The sequence below is a fragment of the Lycorma delicatula genome, chromosome 6 (assembly GCF_047948215.1).
Source record: "Lycorma delicatula isolate Av1 chromosome 6, ASM4794821v1, whole genome shotgun sequence".
In the NCBI taxonomy this organism is placed as follows: domain Eukaryota; kingdom Metazoa; phylum Arthropoda; class Insecta; order Hemiptera; family Fulgoridae; genus Lycorma; species Lycorma delicatula.
Genome location: NC_134460.1, coordinates 126,002,256 through 126,020,769, shown reverse-complemented (window position 1 = coordinate 126,020,769; position 18,514 = coordinate 126,002,256). Strand labels below are relative to the sequence as shown.

The 18,514-nt window shown below is 29.7% G+C and overlaps 1 protein-coding gene across 1 annotated transcript in view; it reads left to right on the top strand.

The window, feature by feature from the left end:
• The window catches only part of LOC142326201 (dual specificity protein phosphatase 22), a 235,284-nt gene that overhangs the window by 85,510 nt on the left and 131,260 nt on the right, over window positions 1–18,514 (top strand). The window lies entirely within an intron of this gene.

The window sequence follows — 18,514 nt, the reverse complement described above, 5'->3', positions numbered from 1 at the left end:
ATACTTGCGTGACGTCACTGGTTTCGTTGACATGATGTGTGCTTTGCAGAGGGGGATTTGGGTGTCTGAACTGTTTGAATGGTTGGTTGAACGCTTAGCGAGTTTAACGGTTGCGCTAGTCGGTTGATTATATTGCTACGTCAGTGAATATTTAGTGCACGTGCTATATCTTCAGTGAGAATGATATACTCATTGTTTATTCAATGTATACCGAGTAATAAATCTGTTTATGTGGAGATTGTAAAATTGTTAATGGTTAAGGAAGCGTGTTATTTCTAAACTTTGTAGATAAATCTATAGTCAGTCCTTTTGTATACTTATTAGAAAGCAATTATTCTTTAAAATGTCTGGATTTGATAACGTGTGTTTGTGATATTGTGGAAAAATGTTACGATTTTTGTAAATGTACACATTTTTTTAACATCTGGAATGCATAAAAATTTTAATTATTGGTCACCATCCAAGGTAATTCTACTTTCAACAAAGTTTTGTTTTAAACGCCTAATAAAACACGAATATATGTAATTAAGAGTTTGCTATTAAACTTAGGTCTTATTTACAAGTTAGGTTATCTATCTTTAAGATGTATCTAGGTTAAAAAGCATGTAATGTAAGTTGTCTGGTGCAATTCGATAAATTCAGTTTTAAAAGTAAAGTATGTAGTCGGTACGAATCAAATACAATTTAACAGTAAAGATAAATTAGCTTGATCGGTTGATGAGAAAACGCGCGAAAATTAAACTGTTTTTGGAACTTTTGCACGTTTTATTGTAAAGTTTGGCTTACGAAAGAAAACAAAAAATTAAATTCGGTTATTTATATAACAATGTGCTCACTAATTTTATGAATCTAATAATAATAGGGACGTGAGTCAGGTATGATATTGTGTAGTTTTTACACATGGCGGCAATTTGTAACGGTCATAACAGCTAGCCTATCTTATTTCTGCTGCAGCTGTTAAATCTTTTGTTCTGCCTTTTATTTTAATTATAACCTAATTAATTTATCAAGGATCAATATTATAAAATTTATTGATCGTAATTATTTAACTTCACTATTGTTGTTCACACCATCTCTTCATTGAATTAGAATGAAATTATGTAAAAAAAATATTATACAGTTTTAAAAATTTGGTAGAAAATTGTATTAATTAAAAATGTCTAACTGTAGTAGAAAATATTTAAAAAAATAAAGTTATTTATGTAAAATAAATTTGAACATTCAACAAAAATTTTATATAAACAGTTCTTCCTTCTTACAAAACAGAATGTGCATTATATTTAAATCAATAGACATGCTTTTTGTCGTTACAATTGATTGATTTGCATAGTGAGATTTCTTTTATGTCTTATTCTAGAAGATGATCAATGATATCTCATCGATTACTTTTTGAAGGGGTAACTTCATATGATTGTTTCCTTTCTGGTAGCAGATCAATATTCTATTGAATATTTCAATATTCTATTGAGAGGGGGGCACCCTCTTTTTCTTTTAGTTGATAATAATTTTCCAACATTCTCATCTACACAATTATAAATCTCACCAAGGTCATAATTATTTTGTTCTTTGGAGTCTTCAACCCCACTGCATCATCACAATATTCAAACCACAACTACTACAGCCATATCTATTGAATTAGCATCAATTATTTTTGTTATAAGAAAATTTGATAGTAGATCAGTCAAATTTATTCGCCATACTCGTGTTCCTATTGCAAACTTTTACAATTTCAGTAATTTACTTGGCTTCTTTCTTTTTGTTGTATCTGTAAATGGTATTAAATCTTCCTGATGATATCCAGTTAGATCCTAAATTTATAAGTTTTTTGTCAGACCAGTGAACTAATATTGTTACCATCCCATTATTGCTAACAGTTTCAGATGCCGTTTCTTGTTTTATTTTTGTTTTTTTCATAACCTTTCATCCATCAAAGGAGAATTTTAATGTTATGTTTTAATGCTCTAAAAATATTAAATGGTGTAAAGTAATTATAAAAATATAATATTTAGTGCATACTGATGAGGGAGTTTATTATGGCAAAGGATTAAACTATCACTAGACACTGGTTTAATGAAGACAACATACTTTAATAATTTTCATAAGTCTGTTGATCCTTAAAATAGGATGAAATCAACACCTACAGTTCCCATGCACAGCAAAGACTATTTTGTAGCAATTTGATTTCCTCTTTATGTATTGTCTTATTTGTAATATTCCAGTAAATGTTATAAGTTATAACTTACATATTTTTATTCTCTTCAATTAGATTTCATTGCTTCACAAATTGTTTTAACTTTCCACAAACAATCATTTAGTTCTAGGTAATGCTTATTAGCAATATCTATAAGATGATGGTTTTGTTCTAACTGAAAAGAATAATTCCTAGTCGTGGCAAAATCTCTTACTGTGTCAATTTAAATTTCTCTTCACAAAAGATTCTTATTCGTATTATGACAGTATTTCTTTATTATCTGAGGTTGTAAAACTGCCCCTGTCATAGTAAATAATATTAAGAAGATTTTATCTCTTATTCAGAGACAATTTTGAAAGAACTATCTTTCTTATATAAATTGTGATTTTATTAGATCATCAGGAATATACTGTTGGAAATATCCCAGTGGTGAAGACTACCATGGTTTGGATGTTTAACATCATTACGTGGAAGTAAATGTGATAGTTTGGTAACTAACCAGTTTAAGTTTCCTCTCCTTTTTTTTTTGTTAAACAAGTTCTCCACATTACATTTACAAATTCCTGTAATCTTGTCATCATAGTAGTTTTTACATTGTGCCAGGATTTTGAGGAATTTCTACAGTAACTTAAGGAGAAAAGTTTTCAATAACATATCCTCTACATGAAGTTTAATTATTTGCAATTGTGATTCTGCATTATTATCATTTTGAGTTTCACTTGTTGGTTGAACAAAGAATTCAAGTTTGTCATCTTAATCATCCAAATTATTATATTGAAGATCAGTCACTTTCACAGTTTCACTAAGACACATATTTGGTTTATCTTCACTTAAGTTATCAGTATCAGAAATATTAATTTTCTAATTTATTCCAGAAATTAAAAATTTCACTATCTTTTGAAAAACTCATGACTCAATTGTATTAATAAAAAATAAGATAAATAGAACATGCTATATTGCTTAAACAGCAATGGTGACCATGTATGCATTGCAGTGAACAAACTCCACAAAAAAATCTAGAGGTATTTTAAAAAAAGTTTACAATTTAAAAACAAATATATATATACAATAATATATTTTTAATTTTTATGTTTTTTGGGAGTTGTGAAATACAATTTATAGTTGTGTGTTTTTTTTTTGTTGCGAAGAATGTATTTGATTCAGTTTATAATTGCAAAAGTTTATATAAAAATTAATAATATGAACAAAAAAAAGCAAATATATTTTATTGCAACATAACAAAACAAAGTATATATTTTATTTTAAGAATTTGAAAAAACGTTAAAATACAGTAAATAGATTTTTACTAATTTTTCAAGTTGCATGTTAATTTTATTGTTTGTTTAAACAATTGTATACATTACTGAAATTGTGATAAACATGCTGACTTAAAGATATACAATTACTTATTCATAAATTTTGCATGGAGGGTTTGCGTGGATGTTGTTTTAGAATTAAGGGTGGTAAGAATGAATAGAAATTACAAGAGCGAAATGTTAAGTGTATGAGGTTTAATGTACTCTTTGACCCCTACTTATAATGCAAAGTTATGCATTCTCAGATTTAATGACTTCGTTCTGTTATTCTTACTATAATATCTCATTCATGTCTAGGTTTAACTGAAATAAAATGGACGTTATTTGTAATAATAAAAAATTCAATATTGCATTCCTAATTTTTTAACTTTGAAAGCAGCATGTAGCAAAATTTTATTATGCAAGAAAATGGAGTATTTTTTTATTCAAATCTTATGTAATATGTTTTCCTTCTATTTCCTTTATTCATTCTTTTGCTTACTAAGGAGTCTGTGGTATGATAATAACCCCTAAGTCTTGGAGAAATCTGATATAGCTTATTTAGGCGACGATATAAGTAGGTGTGACAGTTTAGAATGTAGCTGTATTAATCCTAGATTTACTGGGTCAAAATATATTAGCTATTTAAAACCATGCAGCAAATGAGAGCTGGAAGACATAATTGAGGAATCATTAATTGTAAAGTTTAACTGCTTCTTCTACATGGCAATATTTATTTACTTGAAGTGTAATCTTAAGTGCTGTTCTTAAAGCTTATGTTGATTCATGTTGTGTATAATAAAATTGTATAATTTATTATATTATTATTAGCTCTGAACTAGTTGATGGTGAAATAAGGTTTAATTGAGATATGAATGATAATGTAAGATAAAGTTGTTAATATTTATCAGATAATTTTTTGCCCACCGATAAAGGATTAAAATAAACCAAGGAAACTACTTTCTGTTCTGCTTACATTTAATTCCTTCCACAAGTAAATGATGTCATAAGAATTCCTTCTGCTTTTGTTACTTGTAGACAGCTGGAAGTTGCAGTCATTTTATATATTACCAACACAATTTTTTAACAATGGAGAATATTGGGTAGAAGTTTACTGCTGGATGCTGTTTTACCTAAATGGATAAACTGTATCCTAATGGGATTTAGTGATTATATTGATTAAAATCAATATTTTAAATACAAAAAAGCAAAGTTAAACTTCAATTAACTTAAAACTTAAATTAAAAGAAAGACAAAATTAAATGTTTACAATAAACATTTTTGTAAATAATTATCATTTTATTTTTTGTAAAAATTTTCTTCACTGTTTTTAATTTATATTTAATGAGCTTCAAACTCATAGACTTGCGTTTTAATACGACTGTTATTGATTTTGAAACTTAAACCACTAAATATAGAACAAGTTGCTAATACAGTATAATGTAATACTAGGGATATAATATGTTCAACAGCTGCTCCTAATTGATTAATACTACTACCTGGTCCTGTCGTGATTTGTCTTGTGGATAAAATATTGCAGCAGATTGATAGTTTATTAACAACAATTCTGATAGCATGCAAACATCCAATGGACCAGTTTGAACAAAACATTTTGAAAAATGTTACAGATTGCTTTTGAGTTTCAGGCTTTATAAAGCTTATGTAGAAGTTGAAAATAATTATGGCTTAGAAGCCAATTTACATAAGAATTTTTAGTGACATGCAAATCCAGCTGTGACTAAAAGGAGCATGACTATTTGTTACTTTCATATACTCTTTGTTGTTCATCTATGATGTACTTTTTATAAAGTTTTTTTAGTGTTTATAATTTAAATGTGATATCTCATAATTAATTAGTATTCTAATTTATTTTTCCTATATCAAATCTAAATATACTTTTATTAGAATCTTTTAATAAGAGAGATTCCTTTGTTTTCTTATTACGCTAGAATTACCAATCTGGATGTCACAGTTAGCCATTGATTTTTTGTCAAATATACCTTTTCCCTTGATCAAAACTTATGTAATAATGATAAATATACTGCAATCTTCCTATGATTCAGAAAAAACATGAAACTAGCAGTATTTGTAAGTTCTATTTCACATTCAAGTGATTCAAACTCAAATATTGCAGTTATAAATTTCCTTTTTATTTTGTTCAGTGGTTGAATTTGTATATAGGTATACATTTTTTTGTTATCCAATAAAACAACTGTAGAATTTTGAAAAATGTGAGTGATTAAAATGAATGCCATTAATTTTATTGGATAAAAGTTATCTTATAAAGTTTAATCTATAGTTTAACTACTTAAAAAAGGGAACAAATTTTGCTTAAGTATGTACTGATATAATATCATAAAGAAGAGATACGTATCTTTTCTTTATCATCTCCATGAGCCTATGCAATTTGTTATTGAAAGTTTGATGACATCAGCAATACGAATACATCTCTAAAACTGTAAATTTATTATGATATTTTTCTTTCTATTTTTCAGATGAATTTATTTTTGGTCTCTAAATACATCTTATAACTCAGATAATATATGGTGATGTTAATAATAATGAAATGATAAATTTTCAATCGGCTGGAAAAATCTTTTCTAAATAGTGTAAAATATGGATGAGTAAGTTTATATCTTGAATAGTCGTATAACTTTTATTCCCATCAGTATAAAGGTGATTGTTATTTTTCCTGTTTTTACAGAAAGTAATGTAAATTATTTATAATATTTTTTAACAATAACTAAAATTTATGAAATTTTCTAAATTTTATACAAATATTAATAATAATATCAAGATATTATTTATTGATTATAATATATTTACATAAATCTACTGCGCCATTTGCTTCCAGGCTGCTTAAGCTTCCTGTCACGTGCTTCTTTATACTAACCGCTGTGCAGCTAACCCAATTCCTCTTGCTCTTTTGCTCTCTCTCTCTCTCACTCTCTCTTTCTTTTTTCAATCTCTGTAGCCCGTTTCTTTCTAACAAATATTATACATCTCTTTCTCTCTCTCAACAATATTTCTTATGGAAAACGATTCTCCCATAAAACAGCCTGTACAAGATGAATGACATCTATTTGATCTGTTTTTCATGCATAAAGTCTACTTCTAGAGTAATATTCAACAGCAAAAAATATATATTTTAGTAGATTAATCTTTTAAAATTTTAATTCTTATTATTAAATTAAACTTTGTTTTGTTTTGGGGGTTTATTTTAGTTTTGTAGATTTATTTTCTAAGTAGAAAGCTGATTAATTCAAGAATATGCAATTAAGTTTAAATCAAGTTTTATGTCAAATCAACAAATGAAGATTCCTTATTTGGCAGTGGTAAAAATCGCACCAAATTTTGTTTTCTAATAAAATACTTTATAATATTACAAACAAATATGTAGCAATATTCATTACTTAAGTCTAATTAAAATAATACATAACCATTTACACAAGTAAAACAATATTAGGAATATTTTGAAGACCTCTTTTTAATCAACATGTACCTCCACTTTAGGTTTGAAATTATAAAATGTTTGTAAATCTTTATATGAAGTTAAAGATGAAAGGTAAAGTTTTTATAATGTAATTCAAAATGATTCACTCGATTTAAAATGGCTAAGTACATGTGTTTGTTATTTATAAATAAAGAATGATTAATCACCCAGGAACTAAAAGTGCATATATTGCAATTTATTTATCTCACGAATAATTGCTTATTTGTCTTTAACTGTCAGTGTACATCTGCTATAATAGCGAAAGGATTCAGCTCATTGAGAGTTGTGGACAGGGTAATACATATAAAATACATATTGTTAATATACCTCTAGACGAAGTCGTCGATTGTTTTGGTGTCAGGAAATATAACAAAGTCATGAGACTTGCTTGTTGTAGTATTGTGAATATGATCTGAAGAAATTGATTTGATAATCTTCACCAACCATCAGGGGTTTTTTATTGCTGGACACTTGAATCGGTATAATGGTGCCAAGAACAGCTCTATCTGTCAACCTTAGTTTTAATCGACTGAAGTAGTTGGGTAAGGAAGATAATTACAGCAAATTTTATGTAAGTTAATGGCATGTTACTGGGGACCAGCTAAAGTGTACAGGCAGTTTAGAACTTTTTCTCAATGCAAAAAGACTGTTGGGAGACTTTAATCGCAACACTATGCTGGGATTTGTGCTGTGAACATGGATATTTTGTCTCTGGTTGATTGAAGTATTAATACCATGAAATTAACAAAAATGTTGTTCCTGGTGTGTTATTGTGATAGGTGGAAAGAGCTTACACAGGATATAAAGAGAAAGGTTTTGAACACTTACAGGTGAATCAATTGAATAATTTTAAGGTCCTGGATTATCAAATTCATTCACAGAATATTATAGAGTGTGTATGGCCTGTGAAATAACTGATTAAGATGCAGTGAGGTATGATTTTTCTAAAACCTGGAATATTTTGTAGAATTCATGTGGAAAATCTCCAATTGAAAAAATGGATCTTTTGGTAGTTCTTGTTAGTTTTGCTAGATCTTGTTTTCAGTGCATAAAACTCATCATCAATCCCTGCCAAAAATTCAGAGTGATTTATTACTAAATTGTCTTTTGATTTCGCCACTTGCCGTGACATCTATGAAGATTTTTTCTTCAGCAGTTAATTAGTTTCGTAATTTGCTACCAAATTTTCATCAGGAAGAAAGTACTCTTTAAAATTTTTTGCCAGCATGACTAAATGATTTTCAATGGTTACAAAAACAACTTTCACCTGTTGTTCTTCAGCTTTGTAAGTTCTAACATATTCATTCACATTGCAAACATTTCTAGGTTTTTTGCTTTAAATTTCTGCTCCACAATTCCAATTTTCTATAAATAACTTTAAAACTTTATCAGTCGTATTGCTGTGTGAATGAAAGTAATCTTTTACATCCTACCTGTACAATTTTTAGTGTTCTTACACAGCTCTTATTAATTCTACATTACTAGAATATTTTTTATGTTTATAAAATTTATAAATCCTTAAAGATAACTTTAGACATTTATTAATATTGCAAGTCTATTTAAGAGGAATTTTTATCCTTCGCTTATGTAAGAGTTTTGTAACATTATCATATAGATCAGTAAATACGTTATATATAAGTATTAGGTTGAATAATTAAAATATAAAACCCACTTACCAACAATTTTTTAATGCTTCCTAGCACTTTCGGAAACGAATTCCATCTTCATGAACTTAAAACTTTTTTATTAACTAAAACGTGTCATCATGAGTAGAATTGTTATGTAAAGTAAGTAAAATATATAAAGGTGGTCGTCATGTGTTAACGTCCTGTCATAATGAATCTCTCCACCGTTAGATAACTGTGGAGACATTCATTATCATAGGACGTTAAGTCGACGCAATTTTAACACATGACGACCACCTTTATATATTTTACACACTTTACATAACAATTCTACACATGACGACAAAGTTCCTGAAGATGGAATTCGCTTCTGAAAGCGCTAGGACGCATTAAAAAATTGTTGGAAAATGGGTTTTATATATTTTAATTATTTATTGCATAATCATACCAACGGCCCATGTTTGATAAATTTATTAAGTATTAGGTTAAAAAAATGAATTACGGTCATTAAATACTCTTAGTTCCGGATTTTGGTTGTGTATTTTTATACAGAGTATTTATTTAATGTACAGTACGGACCGGATTTAAGTCACTGAACATTCATTGCCAAAATTCAGACCATCAAAAAACAAACTAGCCGTTCATGAACTTTACGAAACTCTTTCTTGTGTTTTGTGCTATTACAGTTCTCTTCTCTACATTTCCCACCTTCCATCCTTTTCTTCCTATGTACTCTACAGCAGTTTATTGATCGATGTCGGTTCCTTGCTGGGTTATAAAAACTTTTCTAACTATTTTAATATAACATCTTATTTTTAATATTTCGTTTTACATAATATACTCTAATTAAAACTTATTTTATTCTTTAGAGTATTACTATTATTAAATCATTTCTGCTCTGTCTTCATTATTATTCGTTATTAATATTTATTTTATTCCCTCGTATAGTTTACACATAAATTTGCTGTATTTCAATTATTTGCCTACTAATTTGTCATCAGTTTCTCGAAACCTTTAGTTAAATTGCTGTTACAGAAATTGCATTCTTTCTTTCATCGAACACAGTTACCATGATATAATCGGATATGTAAACAAAAAAAAAAACCGATGAAACAATGCTTTAAGAAGAACAATAACGTATGCCGTATCAGACGCGTTGTAACTTGACCGTTAAGTTCGAAGCTTAATTACTGATTTCGTAATATGGCTACAAAAATTGTATATTTCTGTGTTCCAACTAGACTTCTGTTAATGTTCAACCAAACCTTTTTATCAAAATATTGAACAAAAGAAAAATTCCCTTATCTATTTTTAAATTAACTTAACTTTATGCCCATGGAATACACAGAAAAACGATTCTGTGAAAGTTATGGGTAATTGTTTGGAAATTAACGCGTATTTAAAAGTTTATAGTGTGGCATATGTTGCTGATTGTAAATATAGAAGTGTCGCTTTATTGTAGGTTTTGACCTACTATTTTAAAATGAAAAAGTTAACATTTTCGCGTAACGACAATGGTAATGTTTTGAATTTGTGTGAATAGTTTTGTGTTAAATTTTTTCTTTTTGTACAATCCGTAGCTAATATTTATTGTTACTTCGGAAATATACTTCATTGAAATCTGTGTCCACCGATTTTAAGTTATTGGTAGATCATAATGAAACGTTAACGTGATTAAAATACAAAAATGAATTGAACGAGTTTCTGAACTTCGTACGATATCAGCTAAATAATGCTCGCTAATCTAGTCCAATTAACCCTAAATATTAAATTGGCCGATTGTTAGGCTGAGTCAATAATTGTATACAATAACCAATTATTTAGTCCGAAATAATGTATATTACGCTGTCTTGTACAGTACTTAATTACGAAGTTTTTAGTGAGGGTATTGTTTAACTTAATGGGACGCAACTCGGGTGAAAGGCGTGTATTGACGCTATTGGTGAATCATTTCCATCAGAATAGAGTACATAAAAATATAATTATTTGAATACTAATGGTTTTTTTTTGTAATAGACTTTTATTCCCTTCTCATACATCAAGAAAATAAAACCATCAATATTATTGCAACAAAAAGATGGTAAAATTTAAAAACTACGGTAGAGCAATACTTTAATCGCTCTTCTCTCTTCGGTCTGTTGCCTAGTTTGCTTCCCCCCTCTTCTCATCACGCCACTTCTTCAGTGCAGGAAAGACTTTCATGGTATGTGGACCTGTGACTCGGCCACTTCTCTTTTAGTTCAGATCTGACTGTCACTGTGTGGATCGTTCTCGACTCTCTCTTGTACAGTGAAGTCCAGGAAAGACTTTCACTATGTGTGGTTCCCTGCGATTCGATTTAGTCTCTCTCTCTCTCTCTCTCTCATATAGTTTGGTTATATTCGTCGCCTTCGTGCATTCTTAAACGTTGTGGTAATACTCGGCTGCCATATCGTCTTGTTGTACTCTGTTGAAAGTGGTTCAGTTACTACAAACCAGTCAAATTTATCGATGCAGGATCTTTCCAAATTGGTTATTACAATTGTGCGATGCTCCGTATTATTTCAATTTCTAGAAACAAAGTGTTACCTCTGTATTTTCTGATACACTACTGTATATTACGCCAAGGATAAACTATATGTATACTTTAATTCACAAGTTCATTTTTTACAAAAAATAATGTGTGATTAAGGCAAATTAAAATTATTCATTATTGACTATATTTACAGTTATGTTAGTAAAACTAGTGAAATACTCAATTAATTGTAATTATGAATTTGAAATTCAAGATTGGCTTAAAAACCATATCTTCACTCAAGTTTAGTCATGAAATGTGGCTTAGATAAAGGTTATGTTATTATTTTTCATGTGTGACATATTTTATATATTATTAATGATAACTATTATTAATAATATTCTGGTTGTTCATTAAAAGCCAGTTGCTGAGGGTAAATTACGTCTTTACTCGAAATGATTTTTTAAATACTGACTTATCATTTAATTTAATTTGCTAAGTGCAGAGATTAATTCTTATCTATTCATGAACTGATTTCATATTACTTTTCTTAAGCTAATCTAAAGAGAATAACTCCTGAAGTGATGTTCTGATTTTGGACTTCTTTGTAATTAATATTGTGATTTGTTCTAGTAATATTACTGCTTTTGTATTCCATCTTGTAGTTTGAATAATAATGTAAAGGGTCCGCCACGGGAAACGGACATTTTACAAATTAACGACACTCCACTATTTTAAGGTTAAAAAATAATTTATTGACAGAAATAAGTTTCTGAGAATATGCAGTTTGACTTACCTATGTACGAAAAATAATATCGTTAAGATGGTGTCCATTTTCACGCTGACAAATGTGGAGACGCTCTCTGAAGTTAGCCTCCACTCTCTCCAATAGTTGACGATCGATCTGAGCGATGTTCTGCTCTATCGCTTGTCGCAGTTCGGCCGATGTACGAGGTTTGGTTTCATACACCAAAGACTTTAAATACCTCCACAAGAAAAAAATCACACATCGAAAGGTCTGGTGAGCGAGAGGGCCAATGCAGATCACCGAATCTGGAGATAACGCGATTAGGGAACATTTGTCTAACAGCAGCCATCGACTCGGGCAGTATGGGCCGTAGCTCCATCCTGTTTAAAATAAACATCTGGCAGATTGATTCGTCGTCGTCTCAGCTCAGTTTTCAAGAATGCTTTCACCATATTTACGTAACGATCAGCTGTTACGGTTACAGTGTTCACGTTTTCCTCAAAAAAGTAGGGCCCCACGATACCAAATTTCTCGACGCCGCACCACACCCAACTTTGGGGCTGTGTAATGGTAATTCATGTAAAGTGCGTGAATTTTCACAGGCCCAGTATTGGAAGTTTTGACGATTCACAACACCATTGAGATGAAAATGAGCCTCGTCGCTCATTATCAAAATCGCATTGGGCTCATCTTCCAAAATTTGGAGCATCGCTTCAGCAAAAGCTGCACGTTGTGGGTAGTCGCCCTCTGTTAACTTGTGCACAACTGACATTTTATAAGGGTGAAAATCTAAATCTCGGTGTAGAATTCGCCGCACTGAACTATTGGATATTCGTAGTGCTGCAGAATGCCTACAAACTGAACGTCTTGAACTAGTTAAAACAGTCTGTCTTACACGTTCCACGTTCTCCGGAGTTCGAACTGTGCGACGTGGTCTCGGTGGCTGCCTTTTTCATTAGACCTCCACTACGAAGGGCATTAACCCATCGCAAAATGTTCCGGCTCGGTGTATCTCCATGCCGAGGAACGTTAAACCTTCGACGAAAGAGACGTTGAACTTCCGTAACTGATTCGCCGCTCCGCACAAAACTGTCATACACGAAAACGCGATGCTCGACATTCCAAAGAGGCATGATGGCAACTAAACAATGAACACGCATAAACTGCAAGGTCAGACGAGTGACGCGCCGGCCTTGGCTCCCCTCTCCAACTCCTACCGGATGCGTAATACCAACTTAAAAAACGTCCGTTTCCCGTGGCGGACCCTTTATTTAGTTCTTTAAACTGTTTTAAGATTCCTATTTAATACAAAAGATTTTCAAAATAATTATTTGAAAAATGTATATTTATGTATTTGTCATTTATTATTATAATTGATATGTTGATTCAGCTGATATTCCTTGTATAAATTCTGTATATAATTAAGTTTATTTCGTAATTTCATTTTAATTTTTTAAGTGTATGATTGTAAAAAAAGGTGTTTTTAAAAGAACAAAAGTTCTTTTGTTTTCAGGCTTTGTTTAATTGTAGATTTCATATTAGCTTATATGCAGTTTATTTGTGTGATAATTAAAGTCCAATTTCTTTTGGCAAAAACGAGCTATCTCATTTTATCATTTTGTTAATTTTACCCAACAATAATACTTAATCTCCTTTTTTTAAACTTTTTTTAAAATTTAAATATATTAATTTATTAATAATTATTAGCCGGTGACTGTAAAAAAAATTAAATAACTAATTATTCAATAATACCAATAAAACAAAATATATAAAAATCAGAAGTTATTAGTGAAAAAAATTTTATGTACTTTTAAAAATGTGTATATATAATTTAATAGGCATTATTACATATGTTTATATGTAATAGATTTGGTGAAACTGTGATTATTTAATATTAATTGAAAATTATAATTTAGAATTGTACTATTTTTGGTTTTTCTAATTTAACTTCTGTTTAATTTTATCTACATTAAGGCAAACTACAGAGTAACTGAAAAATAGGCCTTCACAAGAACAACATATTGGCAGACATACATGCCCGATATTTGATAAATAGCAAAAAATTGTTATGTTTTAGTTCATTACTCCTCTGATATTGTCGGACAGTATTCTCCCTGAGTCGGAGTTGATAATCATTTCGTTTATTTGTTTTTTGTTGCCAATCATTTAATCGCTCTTTGATTTGATATAATTCTTCTGATCTTAATTTGTGTACACGTTCTCTAGTTTTCAAATTTTTCTCTCTTTATATTCATCATCCTCCCTTAATCTTTTTATTCTTTCATTGGTCTTAACGTTTTTTCCTCTATATTTATTATCTTCTAATCTTTTTATTCTTTCTTCGTTTGCAACATTTGCTTCCTTTTTTCATTTTTCTTTTGTCGTAACTTATTTTTTTTTAAATTTAAATGTATTGATTTATTAATAATTATTAACCTCTGATTATAAAAAAAAATTACAATAAATAATAATTCAAGAATAACAAAAAAATAAATATGAAAAAAAAAGTAGATTAATAGTGAAATAACATTTTATGTACTTTTAAAAAAATGTGCGTAAGTAATTTAATGGGCGTACAAGCTAGGTGTGGTGTCAACTCATATTTTCTTGTTTATTGATGATTAACATGTGACCATAACGATGTGCCAAGATTATTGACATTTAAATGCGGTAATCTTTATAAGTATATACCAAGTTACGTCCTAGGAAGTTAGTAATTAATCTTTTCTAGGGCAACGGAAAACAGTATGTTAATGTTTTTAAATCAAATATTTTTCGGTCAGCCGTTTTTTCCCCTAATATTTATTTAAATTCGAAATTATTTAAAAAATTAAAAATAGTTACAGTGCTCGTTTGACTGATATTTCGGGTATAAATGTTTTATTTATTTCGTTAATTAATGTTTAAACTGAGGTATTTGTAGAACACTGTCTTGAAGTTTAAACGATATATTACTTTTTATTTAAATTGAGAATTTTGTAAGATAAAACATAACACCTCCTCGTACAAATAAGATGTATGTTTCTAAGTTATAATTAGTTGAAGCTGCGGTGTTTCTTTGGTTAGTAAACAATAAAAATTATAATCATTCCATTCATATTTGTCAAAAATTTACTGTTTCGTCCCAAACGTAGTTGTCAAAGTGATTTCATTTTTTTCACTTATTTAGGAAACTATAAATAAAATTATTTATTACTAACACTATGGAAGTAAACATTTAGGAAAAATTGTTTATTATGGAACATTTGTGTATGTAAGTTTAGTTTTCATAACTTTACGATTGCAGAGATTAATTGACATGAAACACAAATAACTCAAAAAAATGTCGTAACTATTCTAAAAAAAATGAGGCATCGTATACCATGCTTAATACAGTTAAATGAATTAAGTTAAGCGGTAACCAATTTCGTTTTTTACTAAGGTGAACATACTATTAATATTTAAATGCCTCCGAAATGCTAGTGATAAAGTCTTAAAAGCGACACCTTCACTTTGTTCAAAACGGAACTTACTTTATAGTTGACAACATTACTCTCAAGATTGTAACTCAGATTGCCTATTCGATTATGTTGCCTCTTGTATTTTAATTTTTTTTTACATGTGTTACATCTAGAAGAAAAACTGGGACAGATAATGTAAAACAATTAATGTATCCTTTTCAGTTTTGTAATTGTAATGTATTCCGTACCAACTCGGATTAAAGGATTAAAAAAGTTTTAATCCTTAAAGAAACACTTTATAGTGCCTCTTTTACTTCAGGTGCTTTACAAGCGTCGCAGCCGTAAGAACAACTAGGACAGCATGTAAAGCAACTAATTGTGAATCTTTCTGCAGAAATCTGAACACTGCATAGACTCTCGGTACATACAAACAAACAAACATTGGGTATATTACGCTTACATCGATCGATCGCGTGCGTAAAAAAAATCTTATTTAAAACATTTTTTTGTAGAATGAATTACATAATGTTCTATTAAATTTCGATAGAACCTTTCTGTTTAATAAATCGTTTTTTTGTATTGCCAATGTGCCGACATGTTGCTGTATTTTGCAACGTATACTATTACTGACTTGCTGCTGCGCTCTTAAAACTAGCTAGTTGTTGCTTAGTTGTTTAAATGTGCTGTGTCTTGATAACATGTGCGGCACTCTTAATTAGAATTGATTTTCACCACCAGAGAGTAAAGCGTTGGTGGCGCCCTCTATGTTGGTTGCTGTTTATTGTTGGGCGTTATCACCAGTTTTACTCCTTCATTCTCTTCTGCTCTTCTTTTTTCATTTACTTTCTCTTTCCCTCCTTCTCACCAGTAATTCCCTATTAGTTTTTACCGCTAACTTTTTAAAATACTGTATTCATTAACAACTACTAATAAAAAAATCTCTGTTTAGATATGAAAATAGAATTAACGCGGTTATCTTTTAATTGAATTAACTTGTTTTAATTTGTTCTTTTTTTATTATTATCTTTGTGGCGAAATTAAATTAGATTTTATCAACATCATGATTTCTTTAAAAAAAATAGAATCCAGAAATTATGCTAAATTAATTTTCTTTCTAAAAATGTAATTTAGTTTTCTAATTTAGGGCTAGCTCTTCTGGCGTACTTGTGTTTTGTTTAGGTAGTATATTTTTCTATTATCGTATTGTTGTCTGGAAATGCTTATTAATTAAAAAATTGCTTTTACACTTGTTATCGAGCCGTTATGTGATCTTGAATAGATTACGGTATGATTATTTTCTTTCACGCTACTCTGCTATGGGTTTTTCTCACTACTGTTGTACCTCCACAGTAGATTTCTTTTCGTTATGTCCTTCTTTTTGGATCGAGTAATATAAATTAAATTAATAATTTAACAATAATGCTATTTTCCTTGATTGTACTGAAATCAGAGAAGATAAGTAGATTATTGCTGGACATTTTAAAACCAGCATTTCACACGTTAAAATAATTATTCACGAGAGTCCTTCTATTATTGTCATTGTTTATTACTGTCTTATCAGCACAATACACTTATTACAATCGCATAATCATCGTTAAATAGGATGACAGTGTATTTTATTTTATAAGCTGAAGAGGAACGCTGATTATCCGAACTGATCTTTGGAAGGTCGAATCCGGGTAACTAGAAATACGATTAATTGAAAGATGTAACTTACGAATCTATCATTCTATTGTTTAATTATAACTAAAAAAAGGAGAAAATATTAAAAAAATAATTTCAGTAAAATTAAAAAGATACTCTGAACATACTAACAAAAAATTTATTGAAGAGAAATTGAGTAAGTTACTGGTTATAGAAAAAATATAATTTCCTGAAATTGACAAAAATCGAAAAAATTACAGTAAGTAATAAAACTTAGTACAACAAGATTTTATTACTTAATTAGAACTGTAAGTAATAAAACTTAGCGAGCCTCTAAGCAAAACATATCTTTAAAAAATTTAAATCTTCTTTAAAAATAAAAAATCTGTAGTTTGTACTTATTGCAATGTTGGTCTTCGTTTATGAGCTGCAAGATCACTTAGTCACTTTAACAGAGCATCTGTGTATAATGCATTCTTTTTGTCGCTCTATCTAGTGTAGGATTAACAAAAATTCATGAACTTTTTCGTGTGATTGCCTTGAATGCAAGTCGTCCCCCAATTCAGCTGTTAGATGATCATCTTTTCTTACGACCTCGTCTTCCCTCAGAATTTAAAACTGGATCGTCACCGCAGGTGATCCATTCATCAATAATTTCAAAGTCCCAGTTGGTACAGCCTGGTATCTCTTTTGCAAACTTCCTTATGTTTTCATCTTCAAAATGCGTTTCATCAGTCCCTGTAGGTATTATTTAATTTAAAATTTTATTCTACGGTTTTTCTAGTGTTACGCTTACTTTGATTTCTACTACATACGCAATTCGTAAATGAGCTTCATAACAGTAAAGAATATTTTACTCTGCGTAGAATAGGAGAAATATCAGAAGGGAAAATCGGTTATACTGGAAACACGAAGTCGACGTAGTAAACTTTAAAAATGTTTTTAACGGATAAATGAATATTGTTTCTTTTCGAATTCGATGTCTTCAAAAATGCACAGTTTAAAAAAAGAAAAATATCCACGCCCAATTGTCGAAATTTGGGTAAACCAGAATCATGCAAAAGATACATCTGAGAATATTTTGAAAGTAGCCCTTGTATTCGAATGGCTATCGTCAAAGGTTCTTGATAATTTATTAAGCTGGAAGCGCACAATATGAATTTAAAAATTAGAAGATGTTGAATTAATTAATAATTTAAACGAAGAGTTCGGGTGGCTACCTCGATCAAATAAATGGAAACATTTTTAAAAGTGGTTTGTTCATTTGCTTTAACATACAGAGGAAGGTTTTTGTGTTACTGATGGAAAAAAAACCAGATATATTAGAATGCCTAAAATAGAAAACATTGAACTTGATTCGACTCGTAGGTGAAATTCTCATATCGATCAAAGATTAAAGGGAAAAGTTCAAACGATGATGTCATGGTGAAAATGGACTGTGAAGTAGTGCGTTTTTCACTATATTGCTGTCGCTACAACCCATTGAACTAATTTAGACGGATGTAAAAGATAATAGTAAAAAAAATATAAAACTTTAACGTGAAAGTATTTGTAGGGGTTTGGAAAAATTGTGTTCGGCATGAT